The sequence below is a fragment of the Macaca fascicularis genome, chromosome 5 (assembly GCF_037993035.2).
Source record: "Macaca fascicularis isolate 582-1 chromosome 5, T2T-MFA8v1.1".
Classification (NCBI taxonomy): domain Eukaryota; kingdom Metazoa; phylum Chordata; class Mammalia; order Primates; family Cercopithecidae; genus Macaca; species Macaca fascicularis.
This window is the reverse complement of record NC_088379.1, coordinates 112,426,679-112,442,020: the sequence shown is the minus strand read 5'-3', so window position 1 is coordinate 112,442,020 and position 15,342 is coordinate 112,426,679.

The following is a 15,342-nucleotide window of genomic DNA, read 5'->3' as shown; positions in this document are numbered from 1 at the left end:
TAGGAGGAATACCTAACATAGGTGATGGGTTGATGGGTGCAGCAAACCACCATGGCACGTGTATACCTAGGTAACAAAACTGCACATTCTGCACATGTACCCCAGAGCTTAAAGTATAATAAAAATATTAAAAAATAAAAAATAACAAGAAATTTTTGAAAAGTCATCAATATGTAGATATTAAATAACATTTCTAAATAACTAATGGGGCAAAGAAGAAATCACAAAAGAAATTAGAAAACACTTTAAGATGAATGAAAATTAAAACATGACAAATATGACATGCCAAAACTTACTTGATGTACCAAAAGCAGTAGGTACAGTGAAATTTATAGCAATAAATATCTGTATTAAAAAAGAAGAAAAATAACAAATCAATAATTAAACCTTAATAAATGAGAAAATTAAAGGCAAACTAAAAATGAAGCAAGCTGATTTAAGGCTATAATATAGATCAGAGAGAAAACGAGTGAAATAGAGAATAGAAAACAAATTTAATTGAAAAAGACCAACAGTGTATTCTTCAAAAACAATGAACAAATTGACATTCCTTTAGCTATACTGAACACGAAATTAAAAAATGAAAGCTCAACTACTAAAATTGGGAATGAAAGAGGTAACATTATTACCAAACTAATAGAAATAAAAATGATTATAATTGAATACTATAAAGAAGGTATGCCAAGAGATTAGATAATATAGATTAAATAAGAAAGATTCTTATTATAGAAAGACTGAAACTATCTCACAAAGAAAAGGTCTGAATACAACCACAACAAATAAAGATAATGAATTCATAATAAAAAATTCCCCAGTAATGAAAAGTCCAGAAAAAGATGACAACACTCTACATAATGTGTAAAGAAGAGTTAACATTTATTTTTCACAAAATCTTCCAAAATAAAAGAGGAGCAAAAGCTTCTTAATTCATTCTATCCAGGCAGTATTACACTGACACCAAAATCATACAAAGACATTACAAGAAAACTACTGACAGATATCACTTAGGAATAGAGACATGTAAATTCTTAACATTTGATCAGCAATCAGAATCCTGCAATATATAATATGGATAATACAACATAACCAAATGAAGATTATCCCAGAAATGCTAGGTAGGTTGGTTCAACATAGAAAAATCAATCAAAGTGATACATCCAAACAAAAATGGTCATCTTGATAGATAAAAAAAGCATTTGACAAAATCCAAATCATTTAATGATATAAAAAAAACACTCAAACTGGAATAGAAGGGAACTTCTCCAACCTGACAAAGTGTATCTATGGAAAATACAAAGCTAATATTATACATAGAGATAAAGACTTCATTATAGTGAAATCTTTTATTTCACTATAATAACAGGAACAGGACAAGGCTGTGCTTGCCTCTTCTTTTGTGCATTTTTTTCATTTTTAATTTTTGTGAGTACATAGAAGGTATGTATATTTATGAGGTACATGGGATATTTTGATACAGGCATGCAATGTGAAATAAGCATATTATGAAGAATGGGTTATCCATCCCGTCAAGCATTTATCCTCTGAGTTGCAAACAATCTGATCACAGTCTTTAAGTTAATTTAAAATTACAAATAAGTTATTACCGACTACAGTTACCCTGTTGTGCCATCAAATAGTAGGTCCCACTCATTTCTTCCAACTATTTTTCTGTGTACTCATCAACCATCCCCAGCTCCCCTCATCCTCCTACTACTCTTCCCAGCTTCTGGTAACCATCCTTCTACTTTCTATGTCAATGAGTTCAATTGTTTTGATTTTTAGATTCCATGAATAAATGAGAACATTCAGTGTTTGTCTCTCTGTGCCTGGCTTATTTCACTTAACATAATGACCTCCAGTTCCATCCATGTTGTTGCAAATCACTGGATCTCATTCTTTTTTATGGATGACTAGTACTCCACTGTGTATATGTACTACATTTTCTTCATCCATTTATCTGTCAATGGACACGTAGGCTACTTCCAAATCTTAGCTGTTGTAAACAGTGTTGCAACAAACAGGAGCGCAGATGTCTCTTCAATATACTGATTTCCTTTCTTTGGGGTAGATACCCAGCAGTGGGATTGTTGGATCATATGATAGCTCAAGTTTTAGTTGTTTGAGGAACCTCCAAACTGTTCTCTACAGTGGTTCTACTATTAGCATTCCCACCAACAGGGTATAAGGGTTCCTTTTTCTTCACATCCTTGCCAGTATTTGTTGTTGACTGTCTTTTCAATAGAAGTCATTTTAACTGGGGTCAAATGATATCTCATTGTAGTTTTGATTTTCATTTCTCTGGTGATCAATAATGTTGAACACCTTTTCATATGCCTATTTGCTATTTTTATGTCTTCTTTTGAGAAATGTCTATTCAAATCTTCTGCCCATTTTTTGATCAAATTATTAGATATTTTTCTTGTGGAGTTGTTTGAGCTCCTTATATATTCTAGTTATTAATTCCTTTTCAAATGAGTAGTTTGAAAATATTCTCTCCCATTCTGTGGGTTGTCTCTTCACTTTGTTAATTGTTTCCTTTTCTCTGCAGGATCTTTTTAACTTGATGTGAACCAATTTATCCATTTTTTGCTTTGGTTGCCTGTGCTTGTGAAGTATTGCTCAGAAAACTTTTGCCCAGTCCAGTATCCTGGAGATTTTCTCCGAAGTTTTCTTGAATGAGTTCTATAGTTCGAGGTCTTAGATTTGTCTTTAATCCACTTTGATTTGATTTTCGTATATGATGAGAGATGGGGTCTAGTTTTATTCTTCTGCATACGAATATCCAGTTTTCCCAGCACTATTTATCGAACAAACTGTCTTTTCCATAGTGTATATTTTTGGCACCTTTGTCAAAAATGGGTTCACTGTAGGTGTGTGGATTTGTTTCTGCATTTTGTTGTTGTTTGTTCGAGACAGTCTCACTCTGTTGCCCAGGCTAGGGTGCAGTGGCATGATCTTGGCTCACTGCAACACCCACCTCCCGGGTTTAAGTGATTCTCCTGCCTCAGCCTCCTGAGTAGCCACTGCACTCCAGCCTGGGTGACAAAGCGAGACTCCGTCTTTAAAAAAAAAAAAAAAAAAAAAAAAAAAAAAAAAAAAGTTTAAACAACCAAAATGCCCAGAAACTGATGAGTAAGCAAAATGCAGTATATTCCTAAATTGAAAATCATTTAACCACAACAGAGAATGAAGTGTTGATACATGCTATAACAAGATGAACCTGAAAAGATTATGCTAAATGAAAGAGACCAGACCCCAAAAGCCACATATTATATGATTCAATTTTTAGGAAATGCTTATAACAGGAAAAATCCATAGAGATAGAAGATAGATTAATGACTCTCAGGGGCTATAGAGATGAGGAGTTGTGGAATGTCAGCTAATGAGTATAAAGTTTCTTTGTGTGGTGATGAAAAACATTCTGGAATTTGATAATTGTGATGGTTGAGAAACAACTGTATACTTTAAAAGGGCGAACTTTATGGTATGTGGGTTCTATCTCAATTAATTTTTAAAAAAATAAAGTACTGTCTTTAAACAATTAACCATTAAGTGAAAAGTGATCCACATTCAAGAATATAATTGACTTGGTGCAATTTTTAGAAATTTAACTAGAAATTCAAAAAGCTCAACGTCATCTATTATTTTATCAACCTTCTCTCTTTTGATTACAATTAGTTACATATTCTTCAATATAATGTTTCTTACATTTTAGAGCTTTTACACATGTTGTGATGTGGCTAATCATAGCAGAAAATGTAAAGCATTCATTTTCTACTCTAAATAATCAAATGTCACTATTGAGCCAAGATTGGTAATCAAATTGCTGAAATTTGAAGAACTCAATGGGATTGTGAAACAACATTTGAGCAACTGATGTTTTTGGCATGATCCATAAAAGAAAGCAATAATTGATAAGCTGGACGTCATTAAAATTAAAAATTTCCGCCCTGTTTGCAAAAGACATTGCCAAGAGAATGAAAATACACACCACAAATAGAGAAAACATTTGTATAATTCTATGTATCCACATTTATAGTATCATATAGAGAAGGCTTCCTGCCTGAAAAGAATCTCTGTGCTCTTCCTATTTATCCCTCTCTCCTTCCCAACCCCTGGCACCACTGGTATCTTTATTGTCTCCAAAGTTTTAACTTTGCAGAATGTCATATAGTTTAAATCCTACAGTATGTAGGCTCTTCAGATTGGTTTTGTCCACTTAATCTGTGTTTAAGTTTCTTTCACACCCTTTCATGGCTTGATATCTCATTTCTTTTTAGTGCTGAACAATATCTAATTGTCAGGATTAACTACAGTTTATTTACCCATTCACCTACTGGAAAACATCTCAGTTGCTTCCAAGTTTTGGCAATTTTACGTATAAAGCTGCTTCAAACATCTGCGTGCAGATTTTTGTGGGGAACATGTTTTCACCTCCTTTGGGTAAATACCATGGAGCATGATTATTGGATCATACAGAATGCATATACTATTTAGTTTTGTAAGAAACTGCAAAACTGTCTTACAAATTTTCTGGGCCATTTTGCATTTGCACCACTAATGAATGAGAATTCCAGTAGTTCCACATTCTTATCAGCATTTGGCATTGTCGGTGTTTTTTGATTTTGGACATTTTAATAAGTGTGTAGTAGAATCTTGTTGCTTTAATTTGCATTCTCTGATGACATATGATATGAAGCATCTTTTTATAAGTTTATTTGCCATCTCCATATCTTCTTCAGTGAGATATCTTTCAAGGTCTTCGACCCATTTTTAAAAAGTGTGTTGTTTTCTTATTGAGTTTTAAGAGTTCTTTATGTATTTTGAATAACAGAATCACAGCTTTATATATTTTGAATAAGTTTTTTGTTTGTTTGTTTGTTTTTGAGATGAAGTCTTGTTTTGTCACTCCTGAGTGACAAAGGAGTGAAGTGGCACAATATCAGCTGAATGCAACCTCCACCTCCTGGGTTCAAATGATTCTCTGGCCTCAGCCTCCTCAGTAGTTGGGATTACAGGCATGCACCACCATGCCCTGTAAATTTTTGTATTTTTAGTAGAGACGAGGTTTCGCCATGTTGGCCAGGCTGGTATGGAACTCTTGACTTCAGGTAATCTGCCCTCCTCAGCATCCCAAAGTACTGGGATTACAGGTGTGAGCCACTGCACACAGCCTGAATAACAGTTCTTTATCAAGTGTATATTTTGTAAACATTTTCTCCCAGTCTGTGGCTTGTCTTTTCATTCTCTTGCCAGTGTCTTTTGTAGACAAAATAGAATTCTTTAAATTTTAATACAGTTCAGCTTATTCTTTCTATCATTGATCATGCCTTTGGTGCTATATCTAAAAAGTTATTGCCAATCCCTAAACCACTTAGTTTTTCTTTTATGTTATCTTCTAGATGCTTTATAGTTTTATATTTTACATTTAGGTTTATGATCCATTTTGAATTAATATTTGTGAAAGGCATAAGGTCCATATTTGGATTTATTTTTTTGTGTGCGGATGTCCAGTTATTCCAGTACCATTTGTTGGAAAAAAAAAAAAAAAAAACACATCTTTTCTCCATTGTAATACTTTAGCTTCTTTGTCAAAGATCAGTTGACTATATTTTTGTGAGTTTATTTCTCGGCTGTCTATTCTGCTTCATTGACCTGGGTGTCTAAACTCTCAGCAGTATCATGCTGACTTGATTATTAAAGCTTTATAGTAAACCTTGAAGTCAGGTACTGTCATTCCTCCAACTTTAATCTTCTCCTTTAATGTCATATTGGATATTCTGGGTCTTTTGTCTCTTTATATGAACTTTAAAATTAGTTTGTCAATTTCCACAAAATCACTGGGCTTTTGGTTGGAATTCCACTGTATTTATAGATAAATTCAGGAAGAACTGACATCTTAACAATACTGACTGTTCCTATTTATGGACATGAAATATCTGTTTGTTTAGTTCTTCTTTGATACCAGGCATATTTTGTCCATGAAAAAAATCATAATTTTACCAAGCTGTCTTACCAGTCAAGACTTAGCTTTATAAGACGAAAATAAATTTTTCATGTTTAAGCCACTATTGTTAGGTCATAAGGACTTGCACCCAAAAATACAAAAAATTCTAACTGATTTACTTCCACTGTACCATCTCCTAGTTATCTCCATTATCTTTAACATTTTAGCCATGCAATTCTTTTATTTGATTATGTTTAAAATATCTAAGTTATGTAATAAAATTTATTTTCTCTAAGCAAGAGTCTAGTTTTGAGTACCTTAAAAGCTGTAGATGCAGTAATGTGAGAAAATAAATATTTTGGATGCTTCAACATGTTATCCACTATAAACAGGTAATAGATGTATTTTATTATGTACTAATAATGCTCAGCTAAGACTCCAGACTACAGCAGGACTGCCATATTAATTTAACTATGCTCAGCTTGAGAAAGGGCCCACCCATAAAATTGTAATTCTCCTAAATAAATGTTAGACACTTTTATGCATGCTATGCTCTAATTCACTTCAGATGCATATGCTCAAAATTGGCACACTAAGAAAGATATCATAGCCACAGATATTTTTAATTATATGAACTTAACAGTTATCATGAGAAATGGCCCAGATCCATAGGGAAGGCCTTAATCAAGAACTTAGAAAGTGTATAATAATTGCAATTTTATAATTCAATATGATAACCTAAATTAAGTTTTATGACTTAATTTATGACATCAAACTCAATTTAGAAATTAATGTATAGTGGTTACATAAAGTGATAGACTTTCATTAAAATTAAAATAATACCTATATACTAATGTTATAACCATGGGAACTTTTATAACCTACCTACAACTGTATAATAGTAACATATTTCTCAATCTAAAATTATTTTATTCATTATAAAAGGGTTAAAAATACAGACAATTAAAGAAAATTGTTATTGTGTATATACATTTGTTTGTGTGGGTTGTGTTTGAACACATACTCATGCAAAAATTTAAAGTGTCCATTGCTTTGAAAATGACAATTGATTTTAGTAAACATTTTCATGTAGGGGTATCACTCCTTTTTCTTTTTGTTTGTTCCATTCTTTTCTTTGTTCAGATTTATTTTTCCTCTTTGGTTTATTTTAGCATGTTCATACTAAATATTACAATAAATTATGTATGACATTTATAATCATTGAAATAAAGCTATGAAATCCTTTTTTTTATCTCTGAAAATCTTTTCCTGACACAAGAGGGAAAATTAAAGCCCTGCAAAAAGAACAAACAGTTTTGAAACTACGAAGTGCAGTAATTATTTCATTGTAACATAATAGAAATTAGGTATTTGACAGCTTCTTGGATGAATTTCAGTTGCCAATGACAATCTGCAGAATTGTAAACACATAGCACTTATGCAATTTCTCTGATGCCCTTTGCTTGCTAAACCACAAAGGAAGTTAATATTTAGAACAAATGAGTCTTTAAACTATACCCTTCAATTCAATACAAAGGGATATTCCAACACACAAAAAAAGCACACACTTGGGTAGAGGAAGTGTTTTATTGTTTGTTTCTCTCTCTTTTTTTTTTTTTTTTACTTCAGAAAAATTCTTTTTTTTTGACGCAATTTAGAACATCTTAATGAGACTTTAAAATTGGTTAAAATTTGTTAGCAGGACATACAGAAGGATTAATTATTAAATTTAATAATTTACATTTATCAAAAAATACCACTAAGAGAGCAAACATCACCTGCAGATTGAGAGAAATTCATATACAACATATATCACACGCCAAAGTCTTGTATAAAGAATAGAAAAATAGAAAAAAATACAGAAAAATGCAAACAACACAACAGAAAAAAATAATTGAAAATAATATTGAAAAGTCATTTCGTACAAATAAAAAGACTATCGAACAATGAATAAACATTCTGAGAGGAAGCTCAGTTTCTTTATTTGATAAACCACTGTGAAATACCATTAAACACACACACACACACACGTGGTAATGTTTACAATTAAAAAGACAGAAAAGGCTAAATGCTCACAAGGATATAGAGCAACAGTAATTTAATTATATGTGTTTTTTATTAGTGTAACTCAACATAATCACCTTGAAAACACTGTAGGCACTACACACTAAAATTGAACTAAACTATCCTATCACCAACAACTATCCTCCTGGGTATGAATATGGATGACCTTTGACAGCAAATATTCCTAAGAAAAAATTTGTATTTGGAAACGGTTTTATAGCTTAGAACTCATACATACTCCTGTACCTATGACAAAAATATAGTTGTATATCTTTATTTTGTATCTAACAACAACACTTACAGTAAAACTTTAAAACAATCCTGACTGAATCTTTAACAAAATAGAAACATGGAAATTGTATATATATGCTTAGAGCAAAACATATACAAGAATATTCATAGCAGCATTATTTGTAATAGCCTAAAACAGAAAACAACACTGTATTAGTCTGTTCTCACACTGCTAATAAAAACTTATGCAAGACTGGGTAATTTAGAAAGGAGAGAGGTTTAATTGACTCACAGTTCAGCATGGCTGGGGAGACCTCAGGAAACTTACAGTCACGGTAGAAGGGGAAGCAAACACATCCTTCTTGACTTGGCAGCATTAAGGAGAAGAATGAGAGAGAAGCGAAGGGAGAAACCCCTTATAAAACCATTAGATCTTGTGAGAACTTACTATCATGAGAATAGCATGGGGGAAACTGACCCCATGATTCAGTTACCTCCCACCAGGTCCCTCCCATGACATGTGGAGATTATGAGAACTACAATTCAAGATCAGACTTGGGTTGGGACATAGCCAAATCACATCATTTCACCCCGGCCCCTCCCAAATCTCATGCCCTCACATTTCAAAACACAATCATGCTCTTCCAACAGTCCCCCAAGTCTTAACTAATTTCAGAATTAACTCAAAAGTCCAAGTCCAAAGTCTCATCTGAGATAAGGCAACTCCCTTCCACGTATGAGCCTGTAAAATCCAAAGCGTGTTAGTTACTTCCTAGATACAATGGGAGTACAGGCATTGGGTAAATATTCTCATTCCAACTGGGAGAAATTGGCCAAGACAAAGGAGAACAGGCCCCATGCAAGTCTAAAATCCAATATGTCAGTCATTAAACCTTTAAAGTTTCAAAATGATCTCCTTTGCCTCCATGTCTCACATCCAGGTCATGCTGATACAAGAGGTGGCCTTGGGCAGCTCCACCCTTGTAACTTTGCACGGTATAACCCTCCTCCCAGCTGCTTTCATGAACTGGCATTGTCTACGGCTTTTCTAGGTGCATGTTGCAAGCTTTCAGCGATCTACAATTCTAGGGTCTGGAGGACAGTGGCCCTCTTCTCTTAGCTCCACTAGGCAGTGCCCCAGTGGGGACTTTGTGTGGGGGCTCCAATCCCACGTTTTCCTTTCTGCACTTCTCTAGCAGAGTTTCTCCATCAGGGCTCTGCTCCTGCAGCAAACATCTGACTGGACATTCAAGCATTTCCATACATCCTCTGAAATCTTGGCAGAAGTTTCCAAACCTCAGTTCTTCAAACCTCAGTTCTTGAATTCTGTGTACCCAGAGGCTCAACACCATGTGGAAGCTGCCAAGGCTTGGGGCTTGCCACTCTCTGGAACGACAGCCTGAGGTATATCTTGACCCCTTTTAGCCAGAGCTGGAGTGGCTGGGACACATGGCACCAAGTCCCTAGGCTGTACACAGCAGGGGGGGCCAGGTCCTTCCCAGCACAACCATTTTTTCCTCCTAGGCCTTTGGGCCTGTGATGGGAGGGGCTTTCATGAAGGTCTCTGACATGCCCTGGAGACATTTTCCCCATTGTCTTAGTGATTAACATTGGACCCCTTGTTACTTATGCAAATTTCTGCAGCTGGCTTGAGTTTCTCCCCAGAAAACGAGTTTTTCTTTTCTGTGACATTTTTAGATCACAAAATTTCCAAACTTTTGTGCTCTGCTTCATCTTGAATGCATTGCCAGTTAGAAATTTCTTCCAACAGATACCAAAATCATCTCTCTCAAGTTCACAGATCTCTAGGGCAGGGACAAAATGCAGCCAGTCTCTTTGCATAGCAAGAGTGACCTTTACTCTAGTTCCCAACAAGTTTCTCATCTCCATCGGAGACCACCTCAGCCTGGACTTTATTGTCCATCTCACAATCAGTATTTTGGTCAAATCTGTTTAACAGGTCTCTAGGAAGTTCCAAACTTTCCCACAATTTCCTGTCTTCTTCTGAGGCCTCCACACTGTTTCAACCTCTGCGTGTTATCCAGTTCCAAAGTCACTTCCACATTTTTTGGGTATCTTTAGAGCAGCACCCCACTCCCTGCAGTATCAATTTACTGTATTAGTTCATCCTCATGCTGCAAATAAAGGCATACCCAAGACTGGGTAATTTACAAAGGAAAGAGGTTTAATTGACTCACAATTCAGCATGGCTGGGGAAGTCTTAGGAAGCTTACAACCATGGTGGAAGGGGAAACAAACATATCCTTTGTCACATGGAAGCAGCAAGGAGAGGAATGAGAGCTGCGCAAAAGGAGAAGCCCCTCATCAAACCATCAGAACTTGTGAGAACTTACTATCAAGAGAATAGCATGAAGCAAACTGCCCCAGCGATTCTATTACCTCCCACTGGTCCCTCTTATGACATGTGGGATTATGAGAACTACAGTTCAAGATGAGATTTTGGTGTGGATAGAGCCAAACCATATCAAACACAAATGTCTATTAATAGAATATATAAATTATGGCATATTCATATGATGGAATCATATACAACCATAAAAACAAATTCATGGCACACACAAACGCTATGTGGATTATCATAGAAGTCTCCCAAGTGAAAGAAACTAGATACAAAAGAGTATATAATCTATGCTAATTCCATTTTTGCAGAGCTTAAACTCAGACAAAACTAATCTATGATATTAAATGTTAGAATAAGAGTTTGGGATGGAGAAAAGTTGTAATTATGGAGATAAATAAGAATAAGAGTTATGGCTTCCTAACAAAGATTTTTTATATATATTAAGTGGTAATTACATGTCAATTTTTATTTTGTGATGATTTTTGAGCTCTACACTTACAAAATTGCACATTGTATGTATGTTATACTTCAATACACATTTTAAATTAAAAATGAAGTTGTAATGTCATAATCATAGCATTGATATATTTATTTTCCGTTATATGTATAATATTTAATGCAAATGTGCATTTATATATACAGACACACACGGATATACTAAATTGAGAGTCAGAGTTATTTTAAAATTTATCAGGTGGTTAGTAAATATGTTAAAAATAAAAATTCAAATTTGTGTGCATGTGTATAAGTCATATTTTCTTAAGTTTTTTATTTTTAATTTTTGTGGGTACATAATAGGTATATGTATTTATGGAGTATATGAGATATTTTGATACAAACATGCACTGTGTAGTAATCACATAATGGATGGCAGGGCATTCATCCCTCAAGCATTTATCTTTTTTCTTACAAACAATCCAATTATACTCATTTAGTTATTTTTAAATATACGATTAAATTATTATTGACTAGTCACACTGTTGTGCTATCAAATATTATGCCTTATTTATTAATTCCAACTATTTTTGTACCCATTAACCATCTCCACATATCCCTCACCCCTCCACCACCCTTCACACCCTCTGGAAACCATCCTTCCACTATCCCCATTGGTTCAATTGTTTTGATTTTTAGATTCCACAAATAAGTAAAAACATGCAATGTTTGTCTTTCTGGGCCTGGCTTATTTCACTTATAATGATCTCCAGTTCCATATGTATTGCTGCAAATGCCTGAATCTCCTTTCTACAGCTGAATAGTACTCCACTGTGTATAAGTACCACATTTTCTTTATCCATTCATCTGTTGATGGAAACTTAGGTTATTTCCGAATTTTGGCCATTGTGAACAGAGCTGCAACAAACATGGGAATGCAGGTATCTCTTCAATATATTGATTTCCTTTCTTTTGGGCATATACCCACCAGTGGGATTGCTGGATCATATGGTAGCTCTATTTTTAGTTTTCTGAGGAACCTTCAAACTGTTCTCCACAGTGGTTATACTAATTTATATCCCACCAACACCGTACGAGGGTTGCCTTTTCTCCACATCTTCACCAGTATTTTCTATTGCTTGTCTTTTGAATACAAGCCATTTTAACTGGGGTGAGATGATATCTCATTGTAGTTTTGAGTTGCATTTCTCTGATGATCAATGATGTTGAGTACTTTTTCATAAGTCTGTTTGCCATTTGTATGTCTTCCTTTGAGACATGTCTATTCAAATATGTTGCCCGTTTTAAAAATAGTATTATTTTGTTTTTTCCTAGAGAGTTGTTTGAGCTCCTTATATATTCTGGTTATTAATCCCTATTAGATGAGTAGTTTGCAAATATCTTCTCCTGTTCTGTGGATTGTCTCTTCACTTCATTGATTTTTTTGTTGCTGTTGCTGTAAAAAATATTTTTAACTTGGTATGATCCTGTTTGTCCACTTTTTTTGCTTTCGTTGCTTGTGATTATGGGGTATTACTCAAGAAATCTTTGCTCAGACTGATGTCCTGGAGAGTTTCCCTGATGTTTTCTCATAGTAGTTTCTTGAGTTTGAAGTCTACTATTGCTTTCACTGTGTCCTATAGATTTTGTTATATTGTGTTTCAACTTTTATTTATTTTAAGAACAATTTCAATTTATTTCTTAATTTCTTCATTGCCTTGCTGGTCATTTAGGAGCATATGGTTTAGTTTCCATGTATTTGTACAGTTTGCAAAATTCCTCTTGCTGTTTATTTCTAGTTTTATTCCATTGGGATCAGAGGAGATGCTAGATATAAATTTAGTTTTTTTGACTATTTTAAAAATTCTTTTGAGAACCAACATACGGTCTATCCTTGAGAACAATCCATGTACTCAGGAAAAAATGTGTATTATGCAGCCATTGGATGAAATGTTCTGTAAATACCTATTAGAATCACTTGGTCTATAGTGCAGATTAAGTCCTATGTTTCTGGTTGATTTTGTCTGGAAGATCTGCTCAATGTTGAAAGTGGGGTGTTGAAGTATCCAGCTATTACTGTGTTGAGGTCTGTCTCTCTCTTTAGCTCTAAAAAATGTTCACTTCACATATGTGGATGCTTCAGTGTTGGGTGCATATATGTTTAAAATTTGTATGACCTCTTGCTGAATTGTCCCCTTTATTATTATTTAGACCTTTCTGTGTCCCTCTTAGACTTTTGGCATTGAAATCTATTTTTTCTGATACAAGTAAAGTGACTTCTGCTCTTTTCTGGTTTCCATTGGCATGGAATATCTTTTTCCTTCCCTTTGTTTTCAGTCTATGTGTGTCTTTATAGGTGAAGTGTGTTTCTTGTAGGCAACAGATTAACGGGTCTTGCTTTTTAATCCATTTATCTACTTTATGTCTTTTGACTGCAGAGTTTAGTTCATTTATAACGTTATTGTTGATAAACAAGGACTTACTCCTGCCATTTTATTTGTTTTCTGTGTGTGTGTGCGCGCACGCGTGCACGTGTATGTGGTCTTCTCATCCTTCTCTCTTTCCTTCCTCTCTTCTTTTTAGTGAAGGTGACTTTCTTTCTCACTACTTACTGCTTCTACTTGACCAATTCTGCTATTAAAAGACTCTGATGCATTCTTCAGTATGTCCATTGAATTTTAAACTCCAGAACTTCTGCTTAATTCTTTTCATCGATTTCAATCTCTTTTTTAAGTTTATCTGGTAGAATTCTTAATTCAATCTCTGTATTAACTTTAATTTCCTGGAGTTTCCTCAAACACTATTTTGAATTATCTGTGTGAAAGATCACATATTTCTGTTTCTCCAGGATTTGTTCCTGGTGCCTTATGCAGTTCATTTGGTAATGTCAAGTTTCCTTGGATCATCTTGATACTTGTAGATGTTCATCTGTGTCTGGGCATTGAAAACTTAGATATTTATTGTAGTCTTTGCAGTCTGGGCTTGTTTTCACCTTGTTTTTCCTTCTTGGGAAGGCTTTCTAAATATTCCAAAAGACTTGGCTGTTGTGATCTCAGCTTTATCTGTTTTAGGGGGAACCCCAACCCAGGGGTGCTGTAGTTCTTGCAGACTCATAGAGGTACCACCTTGATGGTCTTGGACAACATTCAGAATAATTTTTTGATTATGAGGCAGAGACTTTTGTCCAATTCCTTTACTTTTTTCCCAAACAAAAGGAATCTCTCTCTGCTCTGATCAACCAGAAACTGAAGGTGAAATGAAATAAGCACCCCACTAGCCACCACCACTATGACTGTGTTGGGTCAGACCTGAAGCCAGTATAGCACTGGATCTCACCCGAGGCCTGCTGTAACCCCTCCCTGGCTACCATCTATGTTCACTCAAAGCCATGGAGCTCTAAAATCACCAGGTACAAAGCCAGCCAGTTCTATGTCCTTCCCTTTAGTACAGTGAGTTCCCTCATTCCCCCTGACAGGTCCAGAGGTGCTATCTGGGACCCAGGGACTACAGTCAAAAATCTTACATGACCACCTGATATTCTACTGTACTGCAGCTGTGCTAGCACTCAAACCATAAGATACAGTTCTTCCCACTCTTACTTCTCCTTTCCAAAGGCAGAAGAGCCTTACTCTGTAGCCAGCATCACCTCAGGCTTATGGAGGATACTACCAGACTACCAACAATATTTCCATAAGGTTTAAGGGCTCTTCAGTTAGTGTGTGGTGAATGCTGCCTGACCTGGAACCCACACTTCAAAGGAGTGGACTCCCCTTTGGACCAGAGCATGTCCAGAAATGCTGTTCATGAGCCAAGTCCTGGAATTGGGGACCCTAAGAGCCCATTGGTGTTCTACCCTCTTTAGCTGAGCTGGTACCTATGGTGCAAGACAAAGTCCCCTTTCTTTTCCCTTCACTTTTTCCAAGCAGGAGGAGTATTGCCTCATGGTCACAACAGCTGGGAATGTGCTGAGCCTCACCCGAGGCCATCAGGTCTCAGCGCCTCACCCAAAGCCATCAATATACTACCTGGATATCACTGCTGGTTACTCAGGGTCCAAGGGTTTTTCAATTAGCTGGTAATGAATCCTTCAGGGACTGGGTTCTTCCCTTCAAGGCAGTGGGTTCCCTTCTGGCCCAGGATGTGTCTAGAAATGTCCAAGAGCTGAGGCCTGGAAAGGGAGCCTCAGGACTCTGACTCGTGGCTTATCTTGCTGTGGCTGAGCTGGTATCCAAGATACAAGACAAAGTCCTCTCCACTCTTTTGCCTCCTCTTCTGAAGCAGAAGGAAGGGATTTCTTTTGGAG